Here is a 14852-nt window from a genome sequence, read left to right as displayed (position 1 = left end):
TGGTGGGTTGGAAAGGATTTGTTGACACAGATCTAGACACATATGTGATTTGATAATGGGTGGTACGGAATTCGCCCATTTTCCATCTAGTTCTGCCCAGATTTGCTCAGCCATGGGGTTAGTCTATTCAGATCCAGCTCAACTTTGCTGTATTTTAGGAGCCCATCTCTCAAGATCATAGTGATTAAAGTCAGCCTGCTGGCCCAATCCTGGCATGCAGTCATTATGAGGAAAACTTATACAAGGTTGTGATGGTTAATTTTGTGTGTTAGCTTGATTGGTCTAAGGGATGCCCAGATATCTGGTAAAACATTAATTTTGGGTGTGCCTGTGAGGGTGTTTCTGGATGAGATTAGCATTTGAATCAGAAGACTTAGTAAAGAAGTCTACCAATGTGGGCAAGCTTAATCCAATCGTTCAAGCACCAGAATAGAACAAAAAGGCAGAGGAGTTCATTTTTTCTCTCTCTTTTCTTGAACTAGGACTCTTCTCGTGTGTGTGGGTGTTGGAGCTTCTGGTTGTTGGGCTATCAGACTTCCAGACTTACACCTTCTCACCCTGGGTTCTCAGGACTTTGGCCTCAGACTGAGAGTTATACCATCAGCCATCACCTCTTCTAGTTCTCAGGCTTTAGGACTTGAACTAAATTATACCACTGGCTTTCCTGATTCTCCAACTTGCAGACAGCATATTGTGGGACTTCCTGGCCTCCATAATTGCATGAGCCAATTCCCATAAGTCTCCTCGTATATATCTTTATATATTCTGTTGGTTCCTTTCTCTGGAGAACCCTAACTAATACAAAGTTCTTCATATGAGGCTTCTGCTTAGTTTTCTTGATTAAGATGGTGATTCCTGAATGAGACCAAAATACTCAGGGCCAAGCCACATGAGCTAAAAGGCATGACAATGTTGAGTTAATCTAGATATATCAGACCAAAGGGTGCCTGAGATTTAGCTTCTTTGCTCTTATCCTGAAATGCAGCAAAGCTGTTGCACCATCATCTAGCTTCTGACTCTTAGCATCCCCATCTCCTGATGCCTTCACTTGAACGTCTTTGCTGGGCAGCTCCACCACCAGCTTTGACTCCTCAAGTATGCTGGCAACCTGGGTGGAACCTGCGTTTGTCATATTCTCTTGGCCACTCTGAGTGAACTTGTGTTCACTCTCTAGGGAGGTCTAGGTTTCCCAGTGGGTTTCTGCAGCCCCACCTATTTCTCAGTCTGTTCTTTTCCCCACCCAAGCACTGTAAAATTAGTACAAGCCTCACTAACTAGAAGGCATGTTGATAGGTCAGATGAGAGGGTTTGTGAAATAGAGCAGGTATCTAGGCTGGGCATGGTGGGGAACAGAATCCATGAATGAAGGCTGTATCTCTAGGATGAGCCAGTGGAGAAAAATCCTCAAACTGATGGAAAAGAAAAAATACTCTGGCTCTGAAAATCAAAGGACATAGCCCTCTGAACAAGTGTGATTAGTATTCTAAAAAAATATGTGCAGGAGGCATCAAAGAAGAACCCATTGGCATTAGCAAGAGGTTTCAGGGACCAGATATGAAATAAATTTCTAAAAAAAAATCAGCAGCTTTTTTCTATGTGCAGTTGTTAAATTGTAATATATAGAGCAAAGAAAAACCCAATCATAACAGGACAGAATATCTTTTAAAACTTGGGATGAAGATAAAAAAAATGCAGGAACAACACGAAAACTTTAACACAGAGACACATAAAAGAAGACTTGAGTACTTGGAAAAATATCTTGTTTCTGAATGGAAATGTGTATTCATATAAATATGTCAATTCTCCCCCAAAGTGATTACATAATTATGTTTTTAAAACTTGACAAAAATGATTGTAAAGTTTGGATAGAAGATGAAATGCATAAGAATGGCAAAAAATGTTTTTTTAAAGTATTGATAGAAGGGAGATTTGCACAGCAAAAAGTTATAGAGAGTTATAAAATAACTTAATACTATAAGCAATTTAGTGACTAGTGAAATAAAGTGTAATTGAAACAGAATAGAAAATAAAATAATGAAAATGATTTGTGTCTATGTAAATACTTACTATGTGATAATGGTAGACTTAAATCGTTTTGGGAAATAATAGATTATATAATTAATGCTGTTAGGAAAATCAGCTTTTTAGAGGGAAAGGCAGATCATTATCTCAGTCCATATATAAGCATAGATTGCAAACTACGGTGTACAGGCCAAATCTGGTTTGCTGCTTGTTTTGTAAATTAAATTTATTGAAACATAGCCACACCCATTCATTTACGTATTGCCTGTGGCTGCTGTTGCACCACAATAGCAGAACTGAGTAGTTGCAAAAGAGACGATATGGTTGCAAAGCCAAAAGTATTTACTATCTAGCTCTTTACGAAAAATATTTGCGGACCCCTGCTTTGACACATGGAGAGCAGGAACTTGAGCTGAAGCAATAGCAAATAAACAGGAAACATCTTATTCTCTATGGTTGGGGTGACATATTTATTTTTGTTTAAATAGGGACATTTTTGAAAGTAAAAGGAATGCCCCAGGCAGGCAGGGAGGTATTATAATTATAGGTGCCTATAATGGATCAAGAATTGGATTGGAAAGGGAGAAATGTAAGACAGTGATGATTAGAGTTGAGTAAGATTAGAGTTAATAAAGTTAAGAATAATAGAAATCAGCGTTGTTAAAAGCACAGTCAATCTTCTACAGTAGAAAGGAGCCTTGTGAGTCTTCATGAATCTTTAGATACTTTTGATAGAAAGTAGTAAATCAGTTATTCTCAATGTCACACCAGGCAGAATGCTATTTATTATGCAACATAAAAGCAGAGGCAAAAACTCAAGTACTTATTGAGCTGTGCAGGGAACAGAATAGATGTAAGACAAGAACAAAATGTTCAACTCTAATGAGAGAATAAGAACATTAGAAGACTAGTATCTTGGATGTTTGAAACAGTGGAGAATGACCAACAGGAAGGAACAGCTGTAATTAAGTGCATATCTAAGGAAGTGGCAGAAAAACTGTGCCTTGCAAGTGTGACTTAGCAACGAGCCAGCTACCAAGAGCCCTAATGAGGACCAAAGATGGAAGATGCCTGTGGGGAATGAGACCCAGGTAATCAGCTTGTTTTTTCCCATCTGTGAGTTTTCCATCTGATGAGAAGAAAGGGAGTCAGGACGTAGACTGGTCCAAGTGCTGCTCTTTGAAGACACCTGATCTCAAATCACTACCATGGTCAGGAGGGGCTGCTCCAAAGTGAGCTCCAGGAAAACAGCTTGGCAGATAAGCCCATGGGCCTCTAAGCACCTTCCCTGTTGCTTGGAGAAAAAGGACCAGGCCTGGCCATGGATTAAACCAGCAGCTGGCCTCACGAAGGAATGTGTAAGTGTGGCTGCCTTTGGGGTTGACCCTGCAGTGCAGTGGGTGTATAGCAACTGAACAAAAAGGACCTGACTGCCTACCACTGGGGGATGCCAAAAGACTAGCCTCTAGAAGGCACATTCACAACACTGGTTAATGGCCCAGTCTCCTAACATAAATAAAATGCCTCCATTCTTACATATCCAGCTCTTGCCATAATGAGCCACAGTCCATCTCATGTTAACAAATGCCTTTTCAGGTTGGGCCTGATTTTCCTTAGTTATTCCAGTTAGAATGTTAAAATGACAGAGTTAGTAATTGGAGGGCTTCATAAGAATCAATTAGTCCAGTGCTTTTCAACTTGAGGACCTGGGAATCTGGGAAGGAGAAGTGGTAGTGCTTGAAGCGCTTTTAGTATTTCAAGATGCCTGTGCCTACACTATACAGGTTCAAAGAAATCTCAAGTTCTTTGGGTTAGGTTTCAAATTGAATCCAGTGAACAAGGCTGTGATCTCATGCTGCTCAGAAACCTTACAGGTTCAAAGAAATCTCAAGTTCTTTGGGTTAGGTTTCAAATTGAATCCAGTGAACAAGGCTGTGATCTCATGCTGCTCAGAAACCTGAAGGGGGGAACTTGCTTTGATTAGGAGAAAATGGAGGAAGAGGTAATCTTGACTTCACAAATTCAGTTTATGCAGTGGACAAGCCTTTCAAAACATGCAGCCCAGGGAGAAATGTAGTCATAGGGAAAGTTGAGAACCCCTTGGCTTATCCATTGTGTAATCTGTGTCCTTCCATTTAGTAGGTGATGAAACTTGGACCCAGAAGGAAATGGGAAAAAGTAGCACAGCCCAAGTTGTAGGAAACAAACAGCAGGATTAACTTCCTCTAAGTCTGAGATTTAAAGGGGAGACATGGGGAACATTAACTCAGGCATCTGGAGACCTGGAGTTCTTATAGGGGTGAAGAGCTAACATTTATTGAGGACTTACTGTGTGTTGGGTGCTGTTCTAGGAAATCCACACACATCATCTCATGTAATGCCTAGAGTGATCCTGTGAGTTAGAGATTATTCTCTGAAAGATTCAGAGGAGGAAAACAGGGTTCACGGAGTCTAAGTGACTTTTCCCCAAGATGATGTAATAATAATGGAGTTGGGTTCTAACAGAGTGTGTTGTGGCCCCCGGGGCTGATGCTCTGCCCACTGCACCACCCTGTCTTGGAGAATGAACCTCTATAGGCTTTGGCTACCCTAGGGGCATGTGAGGAGGGAGTTTCAAAATTGTCCTCTTGGGAGAAAGAAACCACTGACAGTGTCTGCATCTGATCTGTTTCCGCTTTCCCCAGAAGCAGTACATGCCTGACTTTCTGTAAATGTTGGATTAATTGATTTAATTTACTTGATTGTCACTCCAAGGAGTTCTGTGAAAGAACAATGGAACTCTGAATTCAGGCCTAGAGCAAGTGGGAAAGACTTAGGAGGAGGCTGGTTGTCGTTTAAGAGAAAGTGGGACTTCCTAAAATGGACCTCTTTCACTTGGCAAATTCCACTTACCCCTTGGCTATCAGAAAGACCCCTGTTTCCTCAGCATGGGTACTGGTATAAAAACAGGCACATAGACCAGTGGAACAGAATAGAGAACTCAGAAATAAGCCCAAATACTTACAGCCTGATCTTCAACAAAGCAAACAAAAACATAAAGTGGGGAAAGGTCACCCTATTCAACAAATGGTGCTGGGATAACTGGCAAGCCACATGTGGGAGAATGAAACTGGATCCTCATCTCTCACCTTGTACAAAAATCAACTCACGATGGAACAAGGACTTAAATCTAAGACCGGAAACCATAAAAATTCTAGAAGATAACATCGGAAAAACCCTTCCAGACATTGGCTTAAGCAAAGACTTCATGACCAAGAACCCAAAAGCAAATGCGACAAAAACAAAGATAAATAGATGGGACTTAATTAAACTGAAAAGCTTCCGAACAGCCAAAGAAACAATCAGCAGAATAAATAGACAACCCACAAAATGGGAGAGAAGTTTTGCCATCTATACATCCGACAAAGGACCAATATCCAGAATCTACGAGGAACTCAAATTAGAAAAAAACAATGCCATCAAAAAGTGGGCTAAGAACATGAATAGACAATTCTCAAAAGAAGATATACAAATGGCCAACAAACATACGAAAAAATGCTCAACATCACTAATGATCAGGGAAATGCAAATCAAAACCACAATGCGATACTACTTTACTCCTCTTGCAAGAATGGCCATAATCAAAAAATAAAAAAATAATAGATGTTGGTGGGGATGTGGCGAAAAGGGAACACTTTACACTGCTGGTGGGAAGGTAAACTAGTAAAACCACTATACAAAACAGTGTGGAGATTCTTTAAAGAGCTAAAAGAAATACCATTTGATCCAGCAATCCTACTACTGGGTATCTACCCAGAGAAAAAGAAATGATTATACAAAAAAGATACTTGCACACACATGCAGCACAATTTGTAATTCCAAAAATAGGGAACCAGCCTTAATGCCCATCAATCAACAAGTGGATAAAGAAATTGGGGCATGTATATGCCATGGAATATTACCCAGCCATAAAAAGGAACAAAATAATGGCATTTGCGGTGATCTAGATGGAATTGGAGACCATTATCCTAAGTGAAGTAACTCAAGAGTGGAAAACCAAACATCATATGTTCTCCCTCATAAGCAGGAGCTAAGCTCTGAGGATGCAAAGGCATAAGAATGACACAATGACTTTGGCGACTCAGGGGGAAAGGGTGGGAGGGGGGTGAGGGATAAAATACTACAAATTGGGTATGGTGTATACTGCTAGGGTGATGGGTACACCAAACTCTCAGAAATCACCACTAAATAACTTATTCATGTAGCCAAATACCACCTGTTTTCCAAAAACCTATGGAAAAATTGTTTTAAAGACCCCTGTTTTCTAACAGGATGGAAACATCACTGCCTCTTGCCTTGTCATTGTTGCAAAGTCCAAGTAGTCTCAAGGTGAACATGGTAGGCCCAGGGAAGTCCTGGGAGTGTCACCTGTGGGTGGCCTTCCCTTCAGCCAGCAGGTCACTCAGCTGTAGCAGCTACAGGTCTGTGAGAGACATTGATGGCTGTGGGATGTGACTGTAAAGCCCCATTTAGTATCCCAGTGATAAGGGCTGAACACGTATATCCAAGTTGATGCCCATGGATGGAGCAACATCTCGTGCGTTGAGTGCTTACTTCCTGGGCAGATTGAGAGCTGTGCTAGTGTTGTTCACGTGACCCTCTTAATCCATCCTTACCCATCTCCACCCTGCTCACTGCCCTGAAAGGCTGGCCTGTATGGGCTCTGCCAATGCCCTTGGGCTTCTGTATGGCCAGAAATCAGAGGGGGGCGGGGAGTAAGAGTGTTCTGTGTACTTATTCCCTGGGCCTTTCCTGTGCAGTTGCTGTGGGCCAGCCATGTGTCTTGACTGGAGGTTGCTGTTTCTCTCAAGGGGACCTTCTTGCCCCTGTTCTCTCCTGCTGGCTTCTGTTAACGACTTCCTCCCCTAATCCCTTCCATCCCCATGGGTGCTCTGCTACACTTATCCTTGTCCTTGCCCGCTTTGTACCTTTGTAAATATTCCCTTTATTAACTTGCCTTGGATTCTCCTCATTTGAACGTGCCCAGGGTGACCCTGATTGATTCCCTAGGTATTAACTAATTTGATCTTCATAAAAACTGGAGGACATGGAGACTATTATCACCACCCTCATTTTTAAAATGAGAAAACTCAGGCATAGAATGGTCCCATTGTTTTCTCCAGAGTCTCATTGTTTGTAAGGAGTAGAGACAGAGTTTGTATCTGGCTTGTTCCCGCACATTTTCTACCACAGCACTAGGGTACCTACTTCCATTGATTCTTTTTGGAGCAGGCCTAAGACACAGGAAGACAAAGGAAAAAATCAGGCTGTGTAGCCTTCTTGGAACCTCTGTCCCCAGACCCAGTCCTTATCTCAACTTTCCAGAGCTCCCCACTTCAGAAGGTAGGAGCCAATTAGCCACATGGGAAACCAGAGCTCCTGAGGGGCAGCGAAGAGATCCCTAAAAAGGTCATTCCCCAGATAGCTGGGCTTGCAACTCATTCACTTAAATTAAACTTTATCCCCTATGGTGTTTGAGGCTCACCAAATGCCTGTAGCCATTGTCCCAAGCTTTGTATTAAGCAAGAGTGCCTCCTCTTGCAGCCCCTAGAAGCCAAGAATGTGAGACCATTACTGTGATATTTTGCTTATGAAGGATGAGGAGCCCCAGCACCACAGACTTGGCGAACATCTGGTACAGATGGGGCCAGTCTCAGTCCTTCCATGTATGGCTTTAGTGCTTTGGAAGCTTTTGCCTTAAGCCTGACATCTGCTTCTGTGATGCATTTTGCTGAGCTCTCCTCAGAGGGGGCGGTCACCACAAGGTGTTTCGTTAGGTGTCTTAATAAGCCTTGTAACTGCAGCCTGGCATGCCTGTCCCCTGTAGAGCTGCTTTCTGCATGAGGCTGGGAAGGGTGGATAGTTCAGACATAATTTGCAATGGCAGCAGGAATATTATTTTTGCATTATAAAGCATGGCGGGTGACCTTATCAAAGTAGGAGAAGTAAGCAGGCAGCAAGCGAGGGCATCCATGGTTCTGGGTGACACACGGAGGCTGGTGAGTGGTGGGAGTGATGGTGGTAAGGTTTTGAGGCCCTCAGCTGCCTTGTAGTGTCCCTGGGGGCTGCAGGATGCTCACCTTCCCTTGCAGACCCCTAAAAGTTCTGTCTTTAATAGACCTATGCTGGGCCAAGTAGGTGTGGCTGTCTCATGACTGAGAACAAGGATTTTGTCTGTTCTTTGAGGGCACCCCTGGGTTTAATCCTGAACCCTGGACCAGCTGGAGGTCTGATTCTTTACCTGCCAGTTCTTCCCTGTCATCATTTCTCAGAAGCTTGTGCTATCTCTGATTTCCTGAGGTGTTCTGGGATAATCTCACTTGCCCTTAACCAAGTGCTCCATACATGTCCCATTTTTCCAGACCAGATCACAGAGCTCTGTTCATGCCGGTCTTGGACTCCTGCATCCAGCTCATATCCAGGGAGTTCTCTGCCATGCCCCTCCTCCATTGCTTGGGCAGCAGGTGGGTTGTGTGACCTGCGTGGGCGTATCAGGTGTGTGCACTCTCAACAAGGAGAGTCTGGGATTCCAGACTTTTTAAAGTACTCTCTGGAGCATTCCTAGAAAACTCAGAGTCAGATTTTTCTCAGACCACACACTCTCTCACACACATGCGCACACACGGAAACACACACACACCCTTCAATTTATGATTATAATCATAATTATGATTTAGGATGAGAAACAGGTTTATATAAAATCATAAATCTGCATACACGGAAAAGATGACCTTGGACCACCAACCAATATAACACTCCCATTTTACAGAGAAGGCAGTTGAGATCCAGAAGGAGAAGTGACTTAGCCATTACCACACAAGACGGCCCTTTAGGTTTCCCCAGGCTGGACCTCTGAGGGGCAAGAACAACCAAAACAGAAACAACAGGGGATGTCGAGCAAGGCATTGGTCTGACTGCTCTGAGGATCCTGAGTACATTCACACACTCAGGCAAGGGAGGGGTGGGCTGCTTGCTTACTAATGTCTAGACACTTCAGTCTTAGGCAGCTCCCTTCTCCCATGGGGGCATCTTCATCCTTACCTTCATAGTAACAAGGGATGAGAGCTGAATCTGATGGTCCCTGTGAAGCAAAGAACCAGCCCTCTGGGAGCCACTCCCAGAGGGCTGGTTCTTGAAGACTGCAAACTCTATTGCCACATTGGCAGAGGGTGCTGGGAGAATGAACCTGAACAGGTGGGTGGGATAGACAGTCATGGAATGGCAGGCAGGGACCATGGGTTTCCTCCAGACTAGGCAGCTTGCCAAATCCCAGTACGCCCATCTCCTAGCATGGGGTCTGACCCAAAACAAGGGCCCGAACTGATGAATGAACAAACGCCAGAGCAGTGTGAAGCTGACTGTAGATATGTTGGAGGTACCCAAGGACATCGTATTTTTGGTGAGTCAGGAAAGTGGAGAGGGGTCAGAAGGGAAGCATGAGAGCCCCACTTAGCCCATTGTTATGTGGGGGAAGTCATGGGGAGTGGTCAGCATGGATTCTGTCTGAGAGCCCGAGCCAGGGGCCTTCTGTCACTGCGGGTAACCAAATTGTTTTTTTGACCAAGACTTTCTGGACCATGAAGAAAAAAAAATCCATTGTCATTTCTGAAATCATTGGTCCTGGAAACCAGTGAAACACCTGAGCAAGGACTATGACTCTCATAGAAAGGAACCCTTAATTCTGATGGTAAAGTGGATGCTATGGCAGTGGGAGCTTTGGCATCAGGCTCATATCTAAAGATGAGTTTATAGGAATTCTCATTTTTCTCCTCATGCCTTTTGAATTTTACAGACTTGCCTCCCTGAACCTGGGATATGGTTTCATCACAGAAAGATTTGAAAAACACTGTGAGGATTATAAATCATGCTGCTATAAAGACACATGCACACGTATGTTATTGTGGCGCTATTCACGATAGCAAAGACTTGGAACCAACCCAAATGTCCATCAGTGATAGACTGGATTAAGAAAATGTGGCACATATACACCATGGAATACTATGCAGCCATAAAAAATGATGAGTTCATGTCCTTTGTTTAGGGACATGGGTGAAGCTGGAAACCATCATTCTCAGCAAACTATCGCAAGGACAAAAAACCAAACACTTGGTGTTCTCACTCATAGGTGGGAATTGAACAATGAGAACACATGGACACAGGAAGGGGAACATCACACACTGGGGTCTGTTGTGGGGTGGGAGGAGGGGGGAGGGATAGCATTAGGAGATATACCTAATGTAAATGACGAGTTAATGAGTGCAGCACACCAACATGGCACATGTATACATATGTAACAAACCTGCACGTTGTGCACATGTACCCTAAAACTTAAAGTATAATTAAAAAAAAATCATTGCCTGCATTAGGCCATTCAAAAAAAAAAAAAAAAACACACTATGATTTCTAATTACTGGTGCTTTCCTATTATTACTGCGACTGCAATGACCGCCAATGCTACTTCATACGTATTTTATGGGAGTGAAGTGAAATAATGAATTGAAAGTACCTAGCACAGTGCCTGGCACATAGTTGGCATTCAAAAACAAGGCCTTTCCTTCTCTGATGCTCACCTGTGTAAATGTTATTCCCATGTCCTCAATACATACACTTAACTACTTTATTTTTAAATTTTGTGTTTTTTCTCATTATCTTCTATCGTTATGATGAATTTTACTCAGATTCTTGATCTTTCAGTTTTCTTGGCCAAGTTTCTGAGATTTTCCATGCAACACACTTGCATGCATTATTTTTTCCTGGCTGGTTCTATTAATAGAATTTTTCTCCTAAGTAAGGTGATGTGCTTTTTAAGGTCACTGTAAAGAGACAACATGAGGTCAAGTCTTACCCCTTACTTCCCTCTCATTAGAATGTGGCACCCAGAATTCAGCCAGAGATGGCTTTAGTCCAATTCGGAAGCCCTCCATGCTTACTTTCCTCCTTGGAGCCAAAGCTACAACCATGGGCATGGCCCCTGTTCTTTGTATACCTGAGGGAGTGCTCTGCCCCAAATCTTTCTGCTCCCCTCAATATGAACCTATTACACCTGACATATTCTTATTATTGCTCAACTCTAAATTCAGGCCATCAAAGGTTATCACCCTTGCCAGGTTTCTTTGGAGAAATGACAATTTGAGATGCTACCATCTGCCACATTTACCTGAATTACCTCAAATTCTGGAGACTCTGTTTCCAAAAAGAAGTCATTGCTTGGGTTGATTTCTGACAGGTTCCTGCCTAGTAGCAGCTGCCCAGCAGAGGCCGTGGTGGGAGCAGTCAGTCCCTGGCTTTGAGAAACAAAATTCCCCAAGGGAACTGCAGAACCACACTGTACCTGAATCCATCAGCATATGAAGGCCGGGTGTGGCATGAGATGTGCACTGTGTAATTGCTTCTTTACCTCCTGCCTGAAATTGTCTATCGGAAGCTATTAATAGCTATAGTTTATTTTCCAAATCTCTTTAGAGAACCAACATTTATCTCAAATAGGCAGAAACCTTAATTGTGGAGTTTTTAAGCCAGAAGTTCCTTGGATGGGAATATAATCCACATGCTTATTTAGCAGGTGAAGACTTAGGGATCCTGGAAGTGAATTAGCTTATCCAAGGTCATACTAGGCCTGACTAGATGGGTTCTGTGGTCTAGATGTTCGTATCTCCCTCTTCCAAATTCATATGTTGCCACTGAATCCCCAATGTGATAATTTTAAGTGGGGCTTTTAGGAGGTGATTAAGTCATGGGGGTGGAGCCCTTACGAATGGGATTTGTGTCCTTATAAAAGAGGCTTGAGGGACCCCCTCTGTTCCTTCTGCTATGTGAGGGCACATAGAAGCTGCCATGCATGAAGAAGAGGCCTTCATCAGACATGGAACCTGCCACCGCCTTGATCTTTGACTTTTCAGCCTCAAGAACTATGATCAGTAAATTTCTGTTGCTTATAAATGACCCAGTTTAGGCCAGGCTCAGTGGCTCATTAATACTGTAATACTTTTAGAGGCCAAAGTGGGCAGATTACTTGAGGTCAGGAGTTCAAGACCAGACTGGCCAACATGGTGAAACCCCATCTCTACTAAAAATACAAAAATTAGCTGGGCATGGTGGTGCACTTCTGTAATCCCTGCTACTTGGGAGGCTGAGGCAGGAGAATTGCTTGAATCTGGGAGGCAGAGATTGCAGTGAGCTGAGATCGTGCCACTGCACTACAGCCTGAGCGACAGAGCAAGACTGTCTCAAAAAACGTATTAAAAATAAAAATAAATAAACTTAAACAGTCTAAGGCATTTTGTTATAGAAGTCTGAACTGAAGAAGACAATGGGCTTTCCAACCCTGGCCTGACAGAGTGTAGCTGCTCAGCTCCCTTATAGCACTGGCTGCTGATTTGTAGACACTGCACTCTTCTTCGTTTTGCATGTCTCCTGGAGCTTTGGGGATGTTCTCAGTGCAGCCACCATAAAAACCACTTCCAACCTGAGGAGGAAGACCTGTGAACCTGAGTCTGGCTGCATTTCATGAAACCAGGCTGCTGTTGGAGAATATAGGAGTTTTCTGATTCTAAAGATCTTTCTAAGAGCAGGTCTTCTTGTAACAATGTTTTATGCCAAAACTTAAGAGATGTGGAATGGAGCTGGAATTTTTTTAAAAAATTACTGTGCTGATTAGAATGAACGTGGTTCCTGTCACATGCTGAGACCTCAGTTTGGGGCTGATGATGAAGTGGGGAGCAGGGCAAAGCTGGGGACATTTTACCACTTATAATGCACAAGTCGCAGGCCTTCAGGCCAAATTGCAGTGTTTTAAGGAGAGTGGCAAACTTTGGCTTCAGCTAGATTGAAGCTTTTTTCCTTTTCCAGATTCACAAATATTTAATTACTTCAAACTAGCTATTCTGCAAGATACCCACATGTATGATATATCTCTTGTAATAGTTACCACAAACTTGTGAACTAGATTTAGGTTGACATTCTTGTACATATAGTCCAGAAATTCAAGAAGTTATGAAAATGGAGAGAGAGAGAGAGAGTATGTGTGTGTGTGTGTGTGTGTGTGTGTGTGTGTGTGTTTAACACTGAATTCATTTAGCTGCCAAACCTGACCCGAACTGTTATGAAGCTATCTGTAGCCTTTGTCTCCCATAGTGTGAATTTTGATAGGCCTCACTGTGGAAATATTTGTGTGTCTGAGCCCAGAATGTTGCCCCAGATCTCACTAGGACTGTTTTATGGGCCCATGTTACTTGTCTAAAAACCCAAACTGTTCTGAATTCTGAGGTGTGTTTTTCCTGAGTGTTTGTGATCAGAAACGAGGGCATGGATTATCATCTGTGTTTTAAAGGTGGGGAAACAGAGCTTTGCCCAAGAATGTTCAGCTGTGTAATAGCACAGCAAGGTCCAGACAAACGTAGATTTTAAAGGAGCTTTGACTCATTAGTGGGCCTTATTCCTGGTGAGTGGAATGTCTGAGCTCTGATGCTACCTAAGAGGAGGCAAGTACCAGACCTGCAGGTGGATGGGGTGGGATATCTGCTTTGTGGCTGAGCCCCAGCTAGCAGTGGGGTTTTGAGGGGACAGGGTGTAGCATACCTCTCATGGCAAGGGTGCTTGGGAAATTTAGCAGGCTGTCAGTAGCCTTGCCATGGAGCCTGGGGTTGAAGACTCAGAAGCCAAAGGCCAAGTGAGCCAAGGCAAAAGGCTTTGAGTCAAGTAGCATGAAGGACTCCATGAACAGTAAGGAGAAAGGTAGAGGCTTCTTGAGCAGGAAGGCCACTAGGGATCTCCCAAATATGTGGGGATGCTGGGCTCCAAGTAGCAACTCATGCTGTGAGTATGGCATTCAGGCAATGGGCAGGCAGAGTTCACAGGTCAAAGCTGAGGGGTTGCAGGAACAGGCATTTATACCCATTGTTGTGAATTGAATTGTGTCTCTCTAAAAAAGATGTGATGGCTGGACATGGTGGCTCATGCCTGTAATCCCAGCACTTTGGGAGGCCAAGGTGGGCAGATCACTTGAGGTCAAGAGTTTGAGACCAGCCTGGCCAACATGGTGAAACCCCATCTCTACTAAAATTACAAAAATTAGCTGAGCTTGGTAGTGCATGCCTGTAATCCCAGCTACCAGGGAGGCTGATGCAGGAGAATTGCTTGAACCCAGGAGGTGGAGGTTGCAGTGAGCCGAGATCTCACCATTGCACTCCAGCGTGGACAACAGAGTGAGACTCAGTCTCACACACCAAAAAAGTGAAAATAAAAATAAAAAAATAAAAAAGATGTGTTGAAGTCTTAAATACCAATACCTCAGATTGTGACCTTATTTGGAAATACCATCATTGCAGACAGTATGACAGTAATTTGTTAAGTCATACTGGAGTAGGTTGGCCCCTAATCAGTATCTTTGCAAGAAGGTGACCCTGAGATGACACAGACACACATGGAGAAAAACATGTGACAACGCAGGCAGAGATGGGGGTCATGCAGCTGTAAATCAAGTAATGCCAGGGATTACCAGCAAACCACGAGAAGTTAGGAGGAGGCAAGGAAAGATTCTCCCCTATAGGTTTCAGAGGGAACATGGTCCTGCCAACACCATGCTTTCAGGTTTCTGGCCCCCAATATTATGAAACAATAAATTTCTGCATTAAGTCACCCAGTTTGTGGTAGTTTGTTACGGCAGCTGAGGAAACCAATGTACTAGTAAACAACATTAGGCCAGGGTGTACAACCTCCACTGGCATTGGGATCTCCTGGGGTTTGTGTAAAAAGTCTCATTGTCCTGGCTACACCCCAGTCTAACTTTATTG

General features: G+C 43.4%; 1 protein-coding gene across 6 annotated transcripts in view; it reads left to right on the top strand.

The window, feature by feature from the left end:
* PTPRT (protein tyrosine phosphatase receptor type T) overlaps positions 1-14852 on the top strand; it is a 1130568-nt gene that overhangs the window by 336203 nt on the left and 779513 nt on the right. The window lies entirely within an intron of this gene.

Source organism: Pongo abelii, chromosome 21 (genome assembly GCF_028885655.2).
Source record: "Pongo abelii isolate AG06213 chromosome 21, NHGRI_mPonAbe1-v2.0_pri, whole genome shotgun sequence".
Lineage (NCBI taxonomy): Eukaryota > Metazoa > Chordata > Mammalia > Primates > Hominidae > Pongo > Pongo abelii.
This window is presented reverse-complemented; position numbering and strand designations above follow the sequence as displayed.